This window comes from Canis lupus, chromosome 5, assembly GCF_048164855.1.
Source record: "Canis lupus baileyi chromosome 5, mCanLup2.hap1, whole genome shotgun sequence".
NCBI classification, from domain to species: domain Eukaryota; kingdom Metazoa; phylum Chordata; class Mammalia; order Carnivora; family Canidae; genus Canis; species Canis lupus.
In genome coordinates this window covers 50,294,305-50,315,054 of record NC_132842.1, presented here as the reverse complement: position 1 = coordinate 50,315,054, position 20,750 = coordinate 50,294,305, and the positions used below count along the sequence as shown (strand labels likewise).

General features: G+C 36.5%; 1 long non-coding RNA gene across 1 annotated transcript in view; it reads right to left on the bottom strand.

The window, feature by feature from the left end:
* Window positions 1-19,967, bottom strand: part of LOC140632977 (uncharacterized) — a 29,851-nt gene extending 9,884 nt beyond the window's left edge. The window contains exons 1-2 of the long non-coding RNA XR_012030614.1: window positions 19,898-19,967; window positions 1,109-1,191 (exon numbers count right to left, since the gene is read on the bottom strand). This is a non-coding gene — a long non-coding RNA (uncharacterized lncRNA). The remainder of the gene's footprint in view (window positions 1-1,108; window positions 1,192-19,897) is intronic.
* Between the last annotated feature and the right edge of the window lie 783 nt (window positions 19,968-20,750).

The following is a 20,750-nucleotide window of genomic DNA, read 5'->3' as shown; positions in this document are numbered from 1 at the left end:
GCTGTCCAGTCTTTGATTTCTTGCCTATCATTGTTCTAACTTGGGTACTATTATGTTACACCAGTTTCCCAAACAATTTTTTTAATTTTTTTTACTCATACTGTAGTTAAAGTGATACTTTTAAATGCCAGCTTACTGCTTAAAACTTTTAATATTTTCTCATTGCTTTTAGTATGCATTCTAGATTTTTAAGCATTGCCTATTTTGCTTTGCAAAATTTAACCTCTTTTTTTATTCTTCAGATTTCTATTCTGTGACATATTTACCCTTCAATTTTTCTATTCTAACAGTCTTGACTCTGTTATGATGCCTCAAAACAGCCAAAACCCCAGATAGCTTCCCAGTTGTCTTAAATGCTTCTCTTCACTCTAGAACAGTGGTTCTCAAAGTATGGTCCTCAGATAAGCAGCAGCATATTCTGGGAACTTGCTAAAATATAAAATCTAGCTTATTTCTAAGACCTACTGAATCAGTGACCTGTTTGTTTCACAAGCCCGCTCAGTGATTTTGATGTGTGCTCCGGTTGTAGAGCACATTATGCAGTTAAAAGAACATTTTTCTACCCTCTTTTGCACTGGTAAACCCTACACAGCTCAAATCTTACTTCTTTGAAGAAATTTCTATTACTTTCCAAGTATTTCAGCGAGTCCTCTACTTTCTACAGAGTTAATACTATCCATATGTCATTACGCCTGTAGATTTCTATACCCATGGAAAAATTCTAATTCAGTGTTTTGGATGGAGGATAGAAATGGTAATACTGAAACGCACATGTAACATTCCTGAGTGAGCCTGTTGAAAATATTTATAATTACTGATCTAAATGGTTTTCTCAAGAAGATTAACTTTGAAGGGGATCAGACAAAGGAGGATCTCAAGTTGAAGGGGGAGAACCACTGGACAATGGAAAAAATGTTTTTGTTGTTGGCTTGTGACATTTGTCTTACAATGAAAGAGATGTAGGTTCACATACTGAGGTATAAGAACTAGTAGATATGCATAGATTCAGGGTCCACAGGAAAGGGTTGATTAATATTAAAAAAATATTTACAGAAAAAATTTCACTACAGAAAACTAGTAGGAAGTATGAAGAAGTAGGGATACATACCACTTCTTACTGCCAGAAGGTAGAGACAGGATAGAACCTACAATGTTGTACTGCCAGAATTAAGATGAAAGAGCCTTTTCTTCCTAAAAGAGAAAAAAAGAAAAACTGGATTCTAGTCTTCCCAGAATTAATCCTGCTTCCTCCTGTTTCCTTTAAGTGACAAAATGACTAAAGATATCAACATTTTCCATAACAGCTTCTAATTTTTTGCAACTAGATTCCCAAAGAAAGAAAGAAGGAAATACAGGAAGAAAAAGAAGGAAGGAAAAGACAAAAAGAAAGGTGACTCAATATTTCTGAAAAAAATAAACAGTTCCTTCATGAGTTATACACTCTAGAAAGAAAAGCAAAAATAGTATTCAGGAAAAAGACCAATAGATTAGAGTAGAAAACAATTTTCAAAAATTATATATCAAAAACCCTTCATTTAACTTAAAATGCAAGTGACAAATTAGGGAAGGGTATTTTCTACATCAGTGGAAGACAAAGAGTTGTTATCCATCATATATGGTGTACTTTTAGGTATAGATAAGAAACAATCATATGTAATATCTTTCTAACAGATTTGGAATACCATATTCAGTATACATAAAATTATTCCATCACTTATGAAGCTTTTTTTTAAAATCTACTTCAGGGCCTCCTTTTGATTCTTCTCTTTTTCTAATCTATTAGTCTTTAGCACCACAATATTGTTGCAATTTAGTATTTGATGGAGAAATACCTATTTATTTCCTCCCTTTGCCAAACTCTCTAGGAGATTTTTCCCATTTATCATTCCATGTTATTTAGGAATACTTTTGATTTAAAAAAATCTGTTGAAATTTTAGTTGATGGAATGGTGATGAATTGCTCTTTCATTTATGATAATGGATACCTTACTTTTTTGTCATTTAAATAAGTTTATTACAGCAATATTGTAGGAAAATTCTTTAAAAAATATAACTCTTAAAAAACAAGTTTGCTACCACAAGTTTTTTAAGATTAGGAAAAACTGTATAGTTCAAAATCCTTTCCTTTTTTAATTATTATTTTTTTATTGGAGTTCAATTTGCCAACATATAGCATAACACCCAGTGCTCATCCTGCCAAGTGCCCCCCTCAGTGCCCGTCACCAGTCATGCCAACCCCCCCACCCCACCCACCTCCCCTTCCACTACGCCTTGTTCATTTCCCAGAGTTAGGAGTCTCCCATGTTTTGTCACCCTCACTGATATTTTCACTCATTTTATCTCCTTTCCCCTTTATTCCCTTTCACTATTTTTTTATATTCCCCAAAAGAATGAGACCATATAATGTTTGTCTGTCTCCGTTTGACTTACTTCACTCAGAATAATACCCTCCAGTTCCATCCACTTTGAAGAAAATGGTGGGTATTCGTCATTTCTAATGGCTGAGGAATATTCCATTGTATACATAGACCACAGCTTCTTCATCTTTTGATGGACACCGAGGCTCCTTCTCAATTTGGCTATTGTGGACATTGCTGCTATAAACTTCGGGGTGCAGGTGTTCTGGTGTTTCACTGCATCTGTATCTTTGGGGTAAATCCCCAGCAGTGCAGTTGCTGAGTCATAGGGCAGATCTACTTTTAACCTTTGAGGAACCTCCACACAGTTTTCCAGAGTGGCTGTAGCAGTTCACCTTCCCACCAACAGTGCAAGGGGATTCCCCTTTTTCCACATCCTCTCCAACATTTGTGGTTTCCTGTTTTGTTAATTTTCCCCATTCTCACTGGTGTGAGGTGGTATCTCATTGTGGTTTTGATCTGTGTTTCCCTGATGGCAAGTGATGCAGAGCATTTTCTCATGTGCTTGTTGGCCACGTGCATGTCTTCTTTGTTGAAATTTCTGTTCATGTCTTTTGCCCATTTCATGATTAGATTGTTTGTTTCTTGATGTTGAGTTCAATAAGTGTTCAAGCAAAACAATTTCTTAAAGATTTTATTTATTCATGAGACACACACACGCACACACACACAGGCAGAGAGACAGGCAGAGGGAGTAGCAGGCTACCTGTGGGGAGCCTGATGTAAGACTTGATCCTGGGACTCCGGGATCATGCCCTGAGCCAACCAAAGTCAGACGCTCAAACACTGAGCCACCCAGGTGTCCCCCACCCTTTTTTTTTTTTAATGAAATGTATTAAGTGGAAAAGTAAATTGCTAAGAAACATAGGAAAATGTTTTATCTCACCAGAAATTTAAAATAAAAGAAAACTAAGAGGTAAGACTACTTATAAAAATAATGAAAACTTTAAAGATATTAGTAAATTATTTAACAATGATGGAAATGCACTAAGCTACATAATTCTAGGTACTGCAGATACCTGTAGGACTTAAATTAGAACAATTTTGGGGTTTTTTTTTGTAAAACAAAACAAAACAAAACAAAAACCAGTGACACTATGTATTACATTCCTTCAAAAGCTACATACCCTATAATAATTCCAAGTATTCATATGCAGTTGCACGTTAAAGTTAATGCAGTATAGCCAGAAAACACAGATGTATTCAGTCAGTGCCATGACAATACAATGTCCATAAAAAATATTCAGTACTTTATTGGCACACATTTTTTTAAAAATTACCATCTCATTGGATGCTCAGAAACTACTGGATAAAACTTAGCATTTACTACAGAATTTTAAAAAATTCTGGAACCTAGATAGAAAATTTTCCAAAGGAGACATTACAGATGGCCAAGATGCAAATGAAAAGATGTTCAGCATCACTAATTATCAGGGAAAGACAATTCAAAATCACAACACCCCCTCACAACTGTCAGAATGGTTATTATCAAAAAAGACAAAAAAACGAGTGTCCGTGGAGATGTGGAAGAAAGGGAACCCTTGCACGCTGTTGGTGCAAATGTAAAGTGTTGTAAACACTGTGGAAAATAGTACGGAGGTTCACCAAAAATGAAAACCAGAACTATCATAGAATCCAGCAATCCTACTTCTGGATAATTATCCAAAGGGGGAAAAAAAACCACTATTTTGAAAAGACATATGTCTTTTCAAATGCTCCCTCATGTTCATTGCAGCATTACCTATAATAGCCAAGATATGGAAGCAACCTAAGAGTCCAAGGATTGATGAATAGATAAAAAAGATGTGAGATATATACACATAAGAAATACACACACAGGAATATTATTCAGCCATAAAAAATTAAATCTTAATATTTGCTACAACATGGATGCACCTAGATGGTATTATGGTAAGTGAAATATCAGACAAAGAAGGACAAGTGCTGCCTGATTTCACTTATATGTGGCATCTAAAAAAACAGACAAAACAGACTCATAAATACAGAAACAGACTAGTGGTTGTCATAGCGGAGGGCCCAAGGGTGTTGGGCAAAGCAGGCAAAGGGGATTAATACATACAAACCTTCACTTCTAACATACAGAAGTCATAGAGATGAAAAGTACAATATGAGGAATATGTTCAATAATATTGTAATAACTCTGCATAGTGACAGATCGTGAAAGATGGTAGATTATTGTGGTGATCATTTTGCAATGCATATAAAGGTCGAATGGCAATGTTGTATTACCTGAGACTAATAATACAATATTATATATCAATTATATTTTTTTAAAAAAAAAGAAGCAGTAAATGAATAAGAGGAAAAAAAGAATGCTGCATTTTCCAGAAAAAAAACCCTAGAAATATAAATATATTCTCTCATTGGTATTAGAAGACATTTTTTTATGTGAAATCAAGAGCAAAAATCATATTTAATAATGAAACACTGGAAATGTGAACTTGGTATTGCTAATTGTCTCCTTGTCAATTCTGCCCCTTTCTTTTAGTGATCAGATCCCCAAAATTTTAGTTTGTTACACAGAAAAAGGAAAGAGGCAACTAAATTAGCATTATCTATGATTACTAAGCTTGGTAATCAACAGAGTAACTCTGAGAACCATTAAGCTACTCTAAGAATGACTAGGAGAACTATTATATTATTATGAAAACTATTCTGAAAACTATTATTAGCATATGATGACGTAGTTACTAATGAGACTTTATACTGGAATAGATATATTTCTTAGAGGTCAATCACAATAAATGAAAAAAAGCAAAAAATAGGAAAATATAATTAAATGCTTAGTGAACTATGTATATCTAAAAACAGACACAAAGCTTTATATAGGGAGACAAACTTGAATACAAGCATGCTCCTGAATAACACGATTAAGTAAGGTATCCGTTATAGAGCTTGGATATTAGTCCTTTATCTGATACGTCATTTGCAAATATCTTCTCCCATTTAGTAGGTTGTCTTTTAGTTTTGTTGACTGTTTCTTTTGCTGTGCAGAAGCTTTTTATCTTGATTAAGTCCCAATAATTCACTTTTGCTTTTGTTTCCCTTGCCTTCATGGATGTATCTTGCAAGAAGTTGCTGTGGCCAGGTTCAAAAAGGGTGTTGCCTGTGTTCTTCTCTAGGATTTTGATGGAATCTTGTCTCGCATTTTGATCTTTCATCCATTTTGTTTATCTTTGTGTCTGGTGTAAGAGAATGGTCTAGCTTCATTCTTCTGCATGTGGATGTCCAATTTTCCCAGCACTGTTTATTGAAGAGACTGTCTTTTTTCCAGTGGATAGTCTTTCCTGCTTTGTCAAATATTAGTTGACCATAGAGTTGAGGGGCCATTTCTGGATTTTCTATTCTGTTCCATTATCTATGTGTCTGTTTTTGTGCCAGTAAGTACCACACTGTCTTGATGACCACAGCTTTGTAGTACAACCTGAAATCTGGCATTGTGATGCCCCCAGCTCTTGAACACTAAACACTCCAGTCAGTAGTTCCATGGCTCAGGTAGCTGGCAGCTTGTGCATTTTGCAGAATGGCGATGGTTACCCTTGTCATTAACAGAGATGTATTGAACATGTAATTTTGTTATAAGCAAAACCTCAGTGTGTGTTAATCTGAATTTTTTTCATTTATTTAGAGTGAGTGACACAATTTATTTTTTTCTTAAAATATATTTGAAGTGTATTATGCATAGGGAGAAGTACATATTTCATCAGTGTATATGTATCTTGATAAGATTTTCACAAACAGAACATGCACATGAAACCAACAACCAGGTCAAAAACCTGAACATTATTGGACCACCTGGGTGGCTTAGTCAGTTATGTGTCTGACTCTTGTTGCAGTTCAGGTCATGATCTCAGGGTCCTGAGATCGAGCCCCATGTCAGGCTCCATGCTCCGCAGGGTGTCTGCTGGACCTTCTCTCCCTCTGATCCTCCTTCTGCTTGCACATGTGCACTCTCTCTCTCTAAAATAAATAAATCTTAAAAAAAAAACCCTGAACATTACCAAGGTTCTAATAGTTCTCCTTGGGCTTCCAGTGAATAATCACTATCCTGCCTTCCAAGAGCTTAGCTTTGCCCATTTTTGCAAGTTTATTAATGAATCAAAGCACTAATATTTTTACTTATTTGACCAAAAAAACACAGTAAACCCTTTGAACACTTCCAAATGACATTGCATTAAATATATAATCATGCAGTTTTGTCTTCTGTCTGGCATTTTAGCAAAATATTTGGAAACTCATAACTCTGCGACAATTTTGGATGAAGTTACAGTGATCCCAGCAAATGCTTCATTCTAAATAGGGCTTCCCTCATTGTCTGTGCTCCTGAAGCCACTGTTCTTGTTAGTGGCTTGCAAGGTAATAGCTGATCACCTTCCCTGATGTTCCAAGGACCTCCTTGTGCATGCAAGTAAGCCCACTGGCAAATGAGCCAATTAGAGTTCATGAGGTTTGAATAGTTGTTCCAGCCAAATTAAAATTCAGAAGACTATCAAGAATGTGGAATTATTGGATTTGATCCAAATATGAAGTATTCAACAGTCTGTTAGAGTGTTAGTGTTTATTGCTCTAATCCATTCTTAAGTGCTAAGTCTGATATTTTGGGGTATAATGAAAACTGTTGTTTTTTTTTTCTCTAATTCGCTGCATTTCTCCCTAGCTGAAAGGACTGTGTATCACCAGCTTTCAGGATGTGCGAGGTTAAGCATATTATTTCTACATCCTTCACAGAAGAAGGACATCTACCCTTGCCTACCCATGCTGAAAATGAGGTGCAGTCTCTCACCGTCACGCAGGGTAGATACATGCATATAGCTGATTGTGCTCTCGCTGAGGCACAATTTTGGACCAGGAGAGCCTGGGTCCAAATTCCATATCTGTGTGACTTTGGTCAAGTTGTGAAAACTCTTTGCATCTCAACTGTCGCACTTGTAAAGTGATGATACAATGCCAGTCTACCCATAGGGGTTTTGTTAAGCTTATTCAGATATATAAACATAAGGTCTTCTTAGAATAGCATCCAGGACATCGTAATACAAGTGTTAGCTTTTAGAATTATTGTCTGTACCAGGGCCCCTGGGTGGTTCAGTCACTTAAGCATCTACCTTAGGCTCAGGTCGTGATCCTGGGGTCCTAGAATTGAGTCCTACATCAGGCTCCTTGCTCTATAGGGAGCCTACTTCTCCCTGCCCCTCTGGCTGCCACTCCTCCTGCTTGTGTTTTCTCTTTCTCTCTCTCTGTCAAATAAATAAACAAAATCTTTAAAAAGAAAAAAAGAATTATTTTGGACATTGGATATGAACCATTTGGATATGAACAAATCACTAAGGCAATCTCAGGAGCCCTGTCCTTGCCTCAATCATTCAGAAGGCTGACTTAAGATAGGCCCATGACTAGTTCTGGGAGACACTCTACTTCAGGATTAAACATATGCCTGAAAAGGCCTTAAGCTGTACACATCCAGATGCATAACCTACTATGAGGCTCTGGGGTTGTATGGTATGCTTTTCCTACTCTCTTCCCCCAGATCCTGACTATTCCTGTTTCTCTTAAAGCCTCAGCACCTGACTTCTTGCAGTCACTACCCCACCTACTTGCTTAGAAAAACAGAATTGACCTTTTGGTCAGCTTTCAGCACGGACGTAGGCTCTGTCATGTACCAGAACCTTTAAAGATGAGGAGGGACTGTAACTGTCACAAGGAGGGCAAAGTTGTGACCTAATGGAGCAGAAGCAACTTTGATGATGCTGTGGTATGGAAGAGTAGAAAAGTAGGAAGTAGGACCATAGACTGAGGCCTCAACTCCACTTTGGAACATCTCTCTGTTGATTTAATGTTGACTTTGTTGACCTGTCCCTTAATCTCATCTCAGAATTGGGGTACTTACAGTCACCTCTATGAATTCTTATAAAAACAAAATGAAATCAAAGTTTACCTGAGAAGCATCCATCTATCAATTAAGGATAAATTATCTACAGTGTCTATGTTATTAAAAAAATTAGGTGAGATTATAGCTTTGGAACCTTTAATGTAGCATCTGGCAGAAAGGAAATGCTCAGGTATTGATAGCAATGTCTTCTTATGATGCAGCAAGAGGCAAGGCCCATATCACAATAAGTGATAGGTAAGTAAGCTCCACGGTACTTAACGAGCCTGGGGTAAGGGTTCACTGTGGCTGGCTTAGATGAAATGATGTAAGAGGGCGAGAACACTGTAGGATGGTCTGCTACTAAGAGGAAGTGTCCATAGGAGGGCTGGGCGATGGAACATGATCAGTAAGTATCTTACAGCAGTAGAGTGTCCATGATAGAATATGTAAACTGTTAGAACTTGCTCGCAGCATTGTTACAATTGAAACATGATAGTCTAAAAAAAAAAAAAAAAGAAAAGAAACATGATAGTCTAGATAAGCAGAATATTTATTCTGCAGAACCAAGAGGTTCTATAGTGTATAGCATAGTGCTCTATGCTAACCACACTCCCACCGAGCTGACTGCATGATGTGGACTTTGATTTCACATATCTGCTCCTATGGGAGTTCACATGGTCACACGGATGCACACACATGCACACATATACATGCACACATCATGGATGCACACACTATTTATACCCTTAATCACATTAAGATCTATTCATCCAGGTGGTTGTTTGCTGACAGCAGATTTCAAAATATTTTGACTTCTCCACAATAGGGAATTCATTTTACACTAAAAGCCTAGCAGAGATGTGCAGAGGTGTACATGCAAGTGTACATAGGTGTGCCTGTGGGTACATGTGGATAGGATTAAGTAGGCTATAAGTATCATGCATAAAAATAGCAAAGTTTCATAAATAGTATGTGCTCTTACTATGAGTAATACATTAAAATATAGCTCATCATATCTGTATTCTCTTAATTTTTGTTCTACTTTAATTTTTTTTAAAAATGCTAGTTTCAACCTACCATTTTTAGATTTCATAATCCACTAATAGGTCTTGACCTGCAGTTTGGAAAAAGCTATTTTAGAAAGTGATTATTGAGTATTCAAGTAAACCTTGCATTGAAAATGTTGCTTTGTGGTCTGTTCTGTAAAACCACTCGGACTTCAGCCTTGAAAAAGCACATAGCCTTTTGACCCAACGCTGCATGTAACAAATTCATGTATGTGCAAGGAGTAAAGGTTCTGCTTGCTGAAAGTGGGTCAATTCTTTGCTCTTTGCCCATTCCACTTGCCTTATTGCTCTATTTTTCAATAAATGCCTTATGTGCTCAAAGTTTACTTTTTTAGCTCAAAGTAGATTGCTCAGGAATGACTGGCAAAATATTAAAAAATGTACTTTGGAATGCCGATGCCTGCCAGCAACAGCGTGAAAGTAATTTGTACATTTTCTGTAATGTAACTCTAAGGTACCCTTGGCTCTCATATATGGAAATGTTTTCTTTATATTTCTTAATTTTTAAGAACTTTAAAGATAAAACTGCTGAGTAGCTCTGTTGATCACACATTACTTCTCTTTCACTCTTCATTTGCCGCACCCCATAATCTCCTGCTCTGTTCCCTTGCTCTGGCCAGATGATGACCTGTATTTAATTACTTTCTACCTTTCAGTGAATTTCCATAGGCATCCAAGTATTTGAGGCCAAAACTTAAGTGTTGTCAGGATTTTTCAGTTTTATGATCTCTTTAAAAGTGTACCAATCTCAAGGACAAAAAAAGTCAATTTCTCTTCATTATATTTAATCTTTAATTCCTACATTACTCTAATTTCTTCTGGTATATATGTGTTCATGTTGAATAGGGAACAGTGTGAATTGACCCTTCCCCCAATAAAAGCTGAATAATTTTCCAAACACAATATGTTTAATAATTCAATCTTTCCTAAATGATTTATGATGCCTCCTTTATCACATGTTAAGATTTTATGTATACTACAGTGTTATAAAGTTATTTATCCCACTGATCTCTATTTATTTTTGCATGAATACTAAACCATCTTAATTATCAAAAATACGTTTATATATTTGATCAGTATGTGCCTTTCTGGTTCTTTATTTTCTTTATACTAATATTTACAGGGGAAAAAAAAAACTTGGAACCAACCAATTTTTCTTAATTCAATTCCTTATTTATCAGTAGAAATTGCCCATGGCCACAATTTTATATTCTATTTGTTCTAGTGGTAAAAATTATCTCTAAATTATAGATAATAGAAACACGTGCAGTTTATTCATTACATTTATGATATTTAATAATGAGCACCATGAATTCCAGGTTGACTACTATGTGAACAACTGAAAATATTTTTTGGCCATAAATAGTTTGATATCAGTATGTCAGTTGGTCAGAGTTCAGAGAGATAAAGAGCATTATTGAGTAAACAGGGAAAAACCTTCAAATAGATCCTCAAGAGATGGAAAAATATCTTTGGCAGCCAGAGATAGTCTCAAAGTAGACATTCAGTGGCAAATAAATAAAGCCTAAAGAAAAAAAAGCTTTATTTAAAACGCTAACTAGGTTGCTCTGTGCAGGGACAAATAATACTCCAGAAAAACTTGTGTGTGATGTCTGTATTAGACCATAGAATTAACATATGATTAAGATTTATGGCATAAAGACCCAGAGTAGAAGAAGCAGAAGAGAGGAAAAGCAGAGAGAAAAAAAAATTAGCAGATATTTGTGGTAGCACTGGTTCCCTGAGTATAAAGCTTTTAAAGGGGGTGACTGGGTGACGGGCACTGAGGGGGGCACTTGATGGGATGAGCACTGGGTGTTATTCTATATGTTGACAACAAATTGAACACCAATAAAAAATAAATTTATAAAAAAAAAGAAAATAGAAAGTAACAAAGGACAAACACTGAACTTCCCTGATGTCGGGGGAATCTGAAGATGCAAAGGTGCTGCACTGGTTCTTGACCATCTGTCTTGCATCTATTCATTTTTTTCATATTTCATTTGTATTGTCCTTTTATTAATATGATCTCCATTCTTAACGCGGAAAATTCACACTTTAGAAATACTGATTACAATTTCATATAGGTGTCAGTTTTGTTCTTTATGCTTCCCTTTAATAATTGCGGTGAAATATACCTAACATAAAAATGATCATTTTAACTATTTGTAAGTGTATTGTTCAGGTATATTCACATTCCTGCAGTACACCATCAATACCATCATCTCCAGAACTTGTTTTTATCTCGCAGAACTGAACTCTGTACCCATTAAACAATAACTTCTCATTCTCCAGGCCCTAGCACAACTTTCCACTTTCTCTTTATAAATTTGGCTAATCTAAGTTCCTCATAGCAGAAGAATCAAACTTGCTCCCTTGTGACTGGCTTATTTCACTTAGTGTAATACCTATCTTCAGGGCTCATCCACGTTGGAGCATGTGTCTGAAAGCAAAATAACATTCCATAGTATTATATACTGTAGCCTGTTTATCTATCCATCGGTTGATCATCTCTGTATTACGAATATATCTTTCTGAAGGACACAGACTTGTAACATTTAGAGAGAACCATGTCTGTTGAGTTAAATATCTTATTTCCAGTGTCTTGCCCAATGCTCAAAAGTCGATGTTCAATAAGTAACTTAAGTGATTACATGAATATAATAAATTTAAGCACAGGAGTTTGTGAAATCATATGTAGGGAAGAAATGAGCAAAAAGCCATGACGGGTGGGCGTTAATGACCATTAGTGTACTTTGGTAAACATTCTTCTGAAGAGAAAGATCTGTGCAAGAGCTGGGTTTATTTTCATAAAGAATCATAGGTTTATAATGTGTAGGATTAGTTAGTTCTTCCCTATTTCTGCAAGTAAAGCAAAAAGAAAAAAAATTATAGCATCACAGTATGATAGTGTGATTTGTAGTAGCTTGTAAGACCCACCCAACCTTGTATTAATTCCACTAAAATAATGTTCATGCTAATGTATAAGCCCTAGAAAAGCCAGTACATGAAACTAATTACTTTATTCAAATCTACTCTGAATTTTTGTACTAGTCCAAAGGGGAAGAAAGTCAATATTTAAATACTTAAGAAATTCAGAAATAGATCACCTTCACTCTGCATGTTTTCATAGTCAAAGAAACTTCTACATTTTAATGTGCCTACCATCAAGAAAGTTTCCATAATTCCAAGTGCTTTTATGAATGTTCAGGAATCGATCTTGGGGCAGCCTCGGTGGCACAGCGGTTTAGCGCCGCCTGCAGCCCAGGGCGTGATCAGGAAACCTTGGATCGAGTCCCACGTCAGGCTCTCTGCATGGAGCCTGCTTCTCCCTCTACCTCTGCCTCTTTCTCTCTCTCTGCATCTCTATGAATAAATAAATAAAATCTTAAAAAAAAAGGGGGGGGGGATCCCTGGGTGGCGCAGTGGTTTGGCGCCTGCCTTTGGCCCAGGGTGCGATCCTGGAGACCCGGGATCGAATCCCATGTTGGGCTCCCGGTGCCTGGAGCCTGCTTCTCCCTCTGCCTGTGTCTCTGCCTCTCTCTCTCTCTCTCTGTGACTATCATAAATAAATAAATTTAAAAAAAAATTAAAAAAAAAAAAAAGGAATCGATCTTAATTTCTAAAGGTCCAAAATGAAAGCACACAGTGAAACCAAGTAATTCCTTCAACTCTGATGCTACATTTAGGACTCTAAAAACACAAGTGCAACAAAATGCCTTGTATGACCATCAAAGATGTAAGTATCATATTTTCTAATAAATTGAAAGGCAATGCTTTTCAACTAGTTTTCCATACTTTCATATCAGTGGTGTCATACAGTATGAATGAAGCCTTCTCAGGTTGGCTTTTCACTTAAAAATGAGCACTTAACATTCACCCTTGTGTGGATTGACACCTCTTCAATTCTGAACACCACAGTGTGGATGTACCACAGTTTATCCATTCACCGTTCAAAGATCATCTTGGTTTCTTTCAGGTTTTGGCAATTATGAATGAATAAAATTGCTGAAAACCTGTGCGTATAGGTTTTCATGTGGATACAAATTATTGCCACTTGGGTCAGTAACTGGGTTTGTGTTTGCTGTGTCATGTGATAAATCCATGTTCTAATTTTTTTTAAAGATTTTATTTATTTATTCATGATAGTCACACAGAGAGAGACAGAAAGGCAGAGACACAGGCAGAGGGAGAAGCAGGCTCCATGCACCGGGAGCCCGACGTGGGATTCAATCCCGGGTCTCCAGGATCGCGCCCTGGGCCAAAGGCAGGCGCCAAGCCGCTGCGCCACCCAGGGATCCCTCCGTGTTCTAATATTGTAATAAACTGCCAATCTGTCTGCCAAAGTGGCTATACCTTTTTATGTTCCCAATACCAGTGAAAACATTTTTTATTGCTCTGCATCTTCATCTGTGTTTGCTCTCGCTAATTTTTCATTTGAGACACTGTAAGGATATCTTGTTGTTTTAATATGTTTTTCCCTAATTATAAATAATGTTGAGTGTGTTGTCATGTGCTCTTTTGCCATTTGCGTATCTTCTCAGGAGAGAGATCTGTTCAGATTTTTTACCCCCTTGTAATTGGATTATTTATTTTCTTACTGCTGGGTTTGAGAGTTCTTTGCATTTTCTATGTATAAGTGCTTGGTCAGATAGGTGGTTTGCAAATATTTTCTCCTGTCCTGAGATTGCTGTTTTCTTTCTCTGAATAGTGTCATTTGCAAAGCAAGTTTTTAAATTTAATAAAGTTCAAATTGTTGAATTTATAACTTCTCTTTTCATGAATTTTGCCTTGATTTTCTATGTAACATCTCATCACCAAACACAAGGTCATGCCTGTTTTCTATAGTGTTTTCTTCAAGAAATTTTATACTTTTGCTTTTTCATTTTAGTTAAATTGAGTTTTTGAGTTAAATTTTGAGTTACATTTCATGGTAGGTATAGGATGTGTCTTAAGGTTTATTTTTTGCATGTGTATGCTTTTGGTTCTTTGCCAGAAATTAATGGGGCATATTTGTATGAGTCTTTGTGAGCTTTCTGTTCAGTTCCACTCCTGTGTGTGTGTGTGTGTGTGTGTGTGTGGCCAATATTAGGTAACTTTAATTACTGTAGCATCTATATATTTATATATATCTTCTGTATTTTGTTTTTCATCCTTCTAGATAGAAGTTTATCAATTGAATTGATCTTTTCAAAGAACAAGTTTTTAGTTGCATTTGACTCTATTGATTTCCTTTACTGTTTTACATTTTATTGATTTCTATTCATGAGTGTCTTCTGTTAGCTTGCTATTGACTTTGTTTTTATTTTTATGATTTATTAAGATAGAAATTTAGATTTGAATTTGAGAAGTTTTATGTTTGGAACATCAGCATTTAAATGCTATATATTTCCAGCTAAACCCTGTATTTTGCTATATCCCACACATTTTGATAAGCTTTATAATGCTTATTATATAGTTCAAAATGTTTTAATTTCTTTTGAACCAATGGATTTTTTTAGAAGTGGTGCTTAATTTCCAAATGTCCAGCAATTTTCCATAGATAGATAGATAGATAGATAGATAGATAGATAGATGATAGATAGATAGATAGATAGATAGATATTATTGATTTTATTTTCATTCCCCTGTGACCTGAAAAAAAATACTTTTATGATTTCTTTTCCCCTGTATGAGTTCTGTACCATAGAGAGACTTGTTTAGTACTCTCCCAAATTTTCTGTGAATTCTAGATGGAGCTGGTGGAGAAAAAGCTTCTAACAGGATATGAACTTGACCTAATTTTGCTTTCCCAAAGGATTCACTATCTCCCACTAGTGTGTACTCAATTTCCTCTAATTTGCCAATCACCTAGCTGAACACTTCTTACTGGTCTGGCTGTTGCATTACTCAGTAAGCCAGTAATCATGTCTTATCACAGCCTGCAGACTCTTGTCCTGTATTTTGGACTAGCTGAATACTCCCAAGTCTTCAGCACTGATGGAGGTCAAGAAACTTTGAAAACTAGCTGTTTGGGTAGCTTTTGTGCTCCTCACACATCATTCAGAGTTTAAAAGTTTTCTGTCTCCTAGTTTTGTAGAAAATACAGTATGTTTTTTCATTCTCATATCACTTTGTAGTATTTCCAAAAGAATTATGGAAGATTAAGAACTAAGTGGTCTCTGTATTTCTCTAAGTTTGATTTTTCAGTGAAATGAAAATTAAAACCTCCTTTTTAATGCAAAAAGTATTCTATAATCTCTGAAAAATGTTTTGCTTCAGTTGCATTCACTTTACATTGTCATTTATTTTCCTCATCTTGTACTTTTCTATACTGTCCTCACAAACGCTTAGTCTATTTGGTTGCATTTCTTTTTCTTTTTTTTTTTTTTTTATTTATGATAGTCACAGAGAGAGAGAGAGAGGCAGAGACACAGGCAGAGGGAGAAGCAGGCTCCATGTACCAGGAGCCCAATGTGGGATTCGATCCTGGATCTCCAGGATCGCGCCCTGGGCCAAAGGCAGGCACCAAACCGCTGCGCCACCCAGGGATCGCCTATTTGGTTGCATTTCTTAAAGAGCAATAATGTCAAAGAAGTAGACAAGTCTCTTATTAATAAATGAAAATTTATTAAAATATTTCACATTATAGGTTACCTATGATGCAGTAATTCAGGTAAATTTTTGGAATCAGTTCCAGAGGATGTATTTACAAAGTGTTGTATGTCTCAAATACTACTTTCTTTCTCCTCCAGAACCTGAAAATGTGGTTGGGAAGAGACTTTTTAAAAGATCATAAAAATATAAAATATGAAGTCTCTTTTTACATTTTTTTCTCTTAAAGCAAAGTGTCTTCTAGTTTCTAAGCCAAGATGGAACCTCTCTTACTAAGTTAAAATAGAATCTTATTGGGATGCTTGGGTGGCTCAGCGGTTCAATGTCTGCCTTTGGCCCAGGGCTTGATTCCAGGATCTGGGGATTGAGTCCCACATCGGGTTCCTTGTGGGGGGCCTGCTTCTCCTTCTGCCTGTGTCTCTGCCTCTCTTTCTGTATCTCTCATGAATAAATAAATAAAATCTTAAAAAAATAGAATCTTATTGGTTGAAATTTCTTGTTTTCAATTGCTCTGAAGATTTTTTTTTTTTTACTCTTTAAAGAAATCCCTAGATTAATTCTTGTTTTCTTCATTTTTATACTTACTGGGAGAAAGGTTAAATGTGTCACTACATCATTATCTCTTTAGTTTCCATTAGTACCTGACTATAGCACAATTGAAATATTCTTTGCTATTATGCTTTATAGCTTAGTGTTTTAATTTAAAATGTCCTTAGTTTCAGGAAAAGCTGATTACAGTTTTTAGATATGGCATCAACTTGTCATATCGATTACTGATAACGGAGTATTAAAGTCTCCAACTATAATAGTAGATTCATCTATTTCTCCCTGCAGCTTTATCAATATTGGCCTAAATTTTTGAAACTTTGTTGTAACGATAATTACAAGTTATTGGAGGATTGCCCTTTTCAATTATTAGGTAGTATCCCCCATTATCCCTGATAATTTTCCTTGCTCTGAAGTCTGCTTTGTATGAAATTAATATAGCTACTCCAGCTTTTTTTGATTAGTGTTAACATGATACTGTCTTTCTCCATCACCCAAGATTTAATCTCTTTGTCTATTTCAGTAGGGTTTCTTGTAGAAAAACAATCTAATATTTCTGCCACAAAAAGGTCTAGTTTTGATCATTACTCTGTTTTTTCAAAGTATGTTTTTTTATCTGTTAGAATGCTTTGTAAGTAACCAATCTGGACACCTACGTAAAGGAAACTAAGATAAGTAGGTGATTTGTGTGAAGTTTACATTTATTTGGCTATAAGTCTGTGTTTACTATTTGTTTTAATTCTAAGTGTCTGAGACTAAAATTTCCTCTGGTGTCATTGTGTGTTCTCTGCTATCTCTGAGTTTCTCTAGAGACTTCTTAAATAAGGTCTGAGATATATGGTTCTTTCAATTTTATCTCCTACAGGAGCCCTACTGATATGGTGGTAACGGAGGGAGGGAAGAGAAAGCATTCTATTGTATTATTATGGATTGAACATGTATGTTTCCCAAAATTTATGTGTTGAAATTCCAATCCCCAACATGATGTTATTAAGAGGTGAGGCCTTTGGGATGTGATGAGCTTATGAAGGTAAAGCTCTTAAGAATCTTAGTGCTCTTATAAAATGGATGCCAGAGAGTGTTCCTACCACTTCACAGATGGCCATGTGAGAACACAGAAAACCGCCATCTGTGAACCAGAAAGTGGGCCTTCACTAGACAGCAAATCTGCCACCACCTTAGTCTTAGACTTCCTGGCCTCTAGAACTCTGAGAATAAATTTCATTTTTTTAAAGATCTTATTTATTTATTCATGGGAGACATAGGGAGAGAGGCAGAGACATAGGCAGAGAGAGAAGCAGGCTCCCTCCAAGGAGCCCAATATAGGACTCAATCCCAGGATCCCAGGATCACATCCTGATGCAAAAGCAGACACTTGACCACTGAGCCTCTCAGGTATCCCAATTTTTACTGTTTATAAGCTATTCAGTCTATCATATTCTTGTTATAGTGGCCTGAACTAAGACATTCTATTATCCTATGATTAGGTATTCGGTTTTTTTACATTTATTTTTATTTAAGTTCGATTTGCCAACATATAGTATAATACTCAGTGGTCTTCCCATCAAGTGCCCTCCTCAGTGCCTGTCACCCAGTCACCCCAGCCCCCCACCACCTCCCCTTCCACAACCCTTTGTTTGTTTTCCAGAGTTAGGAGCCTCTCATGATTTGTCTCCCTCTCTAATTTTTCCCATTCAGTTCCCCTCCTTTCCCTTATAATTCCTTTCACTATTTCTTATATTCCACATATGAGTGAAACCATTGACTGATTGACTGATTTCACTCAGCATAATACCCTCCAGTTCCATCCACATCGAAGCAAATGGTGGGTATTCATCATTTCTAATGGCTGAGGAATATTCCATTGTATACTTAGACCACATCTTCTTTATCCATTCATCTGCCAAAGGACATTGTGGCTCCTTCCACAATTTGGCTATTGTAGGTAACAGTTTTTAAGAGAGCCGGTGACCCAGAGCTTTGACTTCCCCAAGTGCTTCCCAACACATCCCTACTTCCAGAGGTGAGACAGAAAGGCTAAACGTGGCTAAAATTATATACATTAACCTTCTTCTACATGTAAAACTAGAGAGGGATAACATTGGGCATTCCCCTTCTCCTGGATGGATTAGGCTCCAATCAAAGCCCTGTCACTTAGGCTGTGATAAAAACAGTTTCTCTTAAGGGTAGGCCTCGGTTGGAAGGAACAGAATGCTCTGGGAGTATGTCAGATGGCTTCTTTTTTCCTCCCTCAGCAAAAAATCACAAGATATTTTTTTTTTTTCACCTGATGATCAATGTGAGAAGATGGTGGAGCTCCTAGAGATGAAATCAGTGTTAGTGGAGACTGTCCCTAAGGCTAGGGGCCATGTCCTGGGGCTTAATTCTCAAGCTGGCCCACACTGAACCTCCAGCATTTGCTGATTATAGTTGAGGTTTCTCTACCCTGCTGTTGGTTCTCACAGTAGTTCCAGCTCCAGTGACTTATTCTCTCCATCCATGTGCTTGCTTCCCCAGTTCACTTCTCTGATAGATCTAAGACAAGTTATTGATTTTCAGTTTGTTCATATTGTTTTTCTTGTTGTGAGTACCAATGTGACAGCTTCTAAGATCCTCACCTGCTGGCCAGATAACAGAATTCTGTTTCTCGTAACTTTAATGTTATATTACTTTCTCAAGCGTTACAAATTTTAAATCAGGCTTAAATAGCAGGTGATAGGTTTGACAAACTTTGGCTGATTTGTTGAAGTTTCTAATTCCCTTTTATTCCATTACCACAGGGAGATTATTATTCAGAATGCATGGAAATGTCTCTGACTTGATTCCCATGTCTTTTTTTGTCATCTGCCCTCAGGAATATTCAAGTTCACATGAAAAAGATTTAATCTCTGATTCTAGTTATTTGACTCTTTATAAAATTTCATGAGCTTCAAACAATCTATTCCGTTTTTTTTTTATTGCTGTTGTTGTTACTGTCGTGTTTTTTCTCTTTGTAGTATCAAATGATTGCTGACCTTTTGTTTTACCATGTTTAAGAGGCAGAGGGGAATCATTCTCCTAAGTCATGAGTGAGTTATCCATGCCCCATGGCACAGTATAAAGGGAATTTGAAGAGCCAGTTTCACTTAGTACCATTCAGTACGCTGTTCCAGGGGCAAGAAAAGAGTATCAAGTAAAATGAGCTCAGAATATATGAATACATTTAATGGCAGCATTATGGGGGTTCATATCGAATCATACAAAATAGCTAAAAAAGATAAAATAATAGTCATTGGGGGAAAAATAAATATAAGAACAACAGGAAAAGAAAGTAAAAAAGGAAAAGAAATAATGAGCGAGAATGCCCACGTTCACCGCATGGGCAGAATGATAAGTTGTCAACTCACCAGTTTCTTGCTGCAAGGAAACTGTTTCACTCCATCTAACGATAATCCAGCCAAAGATAAATGGTGTCCTAAAGAAAGAAAATATGAAGATAAATTTTCAGAGTTCACATAAACTATCTTAATGTCACTTCTTTGCAAATTCACCTTTGTCACCACATGTGTCACCATGATGTATACTCTAGTTTTGCAGCATTTATTCCTGTCTTGCTTTGGCTAGCATTGACTGGAACAGTGATGGCTATGCAGTGGGAATTTAGACTCTCAGTATGTACTTAATATTTGTATTAGTATCCAAGCACCTAAGTTCTTTAGCTATCTCAGATAGTGTTAAAAGCATTACACTTTTAAAGGAATTTAGGTTGAGTTTTACTTTTTAAAAAAGGAATAGAAGCAATATTCAGCAAGCCATTTTCATTTTTCTTGAAATACAAGAATACTGTGTTGACTGGCCTCCCTTGTATTTAGATCAGGGCCCTGTGACTATGCACTGGAAAGTCCAGTCAATGGATGTCATGCCAAAAAACTGTATATGCAGCTTCCAGTCCTGTGAACAACCCCCCCCCACACACACATACCCACCATGCTACCATCCATGCACATCTGCACTCTCCCTTCCCCTCATTATTATGGTTGGAATCAAAGGTCCCCAGGATGACAGACCTAAACTCGTTGAAGAGGGGATGCCAAGGAGAGCCGCTGACCCACATTGGACTATGGTGTGTTGTGAGTGAAAAGTAAACATACATTGTACTAAGCCACTAAGAATTTGGGGATTGTTTTTTTAAAGTAGCTCAGAAGCATTGCTTTGACTACACAGAACTCTCTACTCTAAGTTCAGAAGGCTGAAAACTAC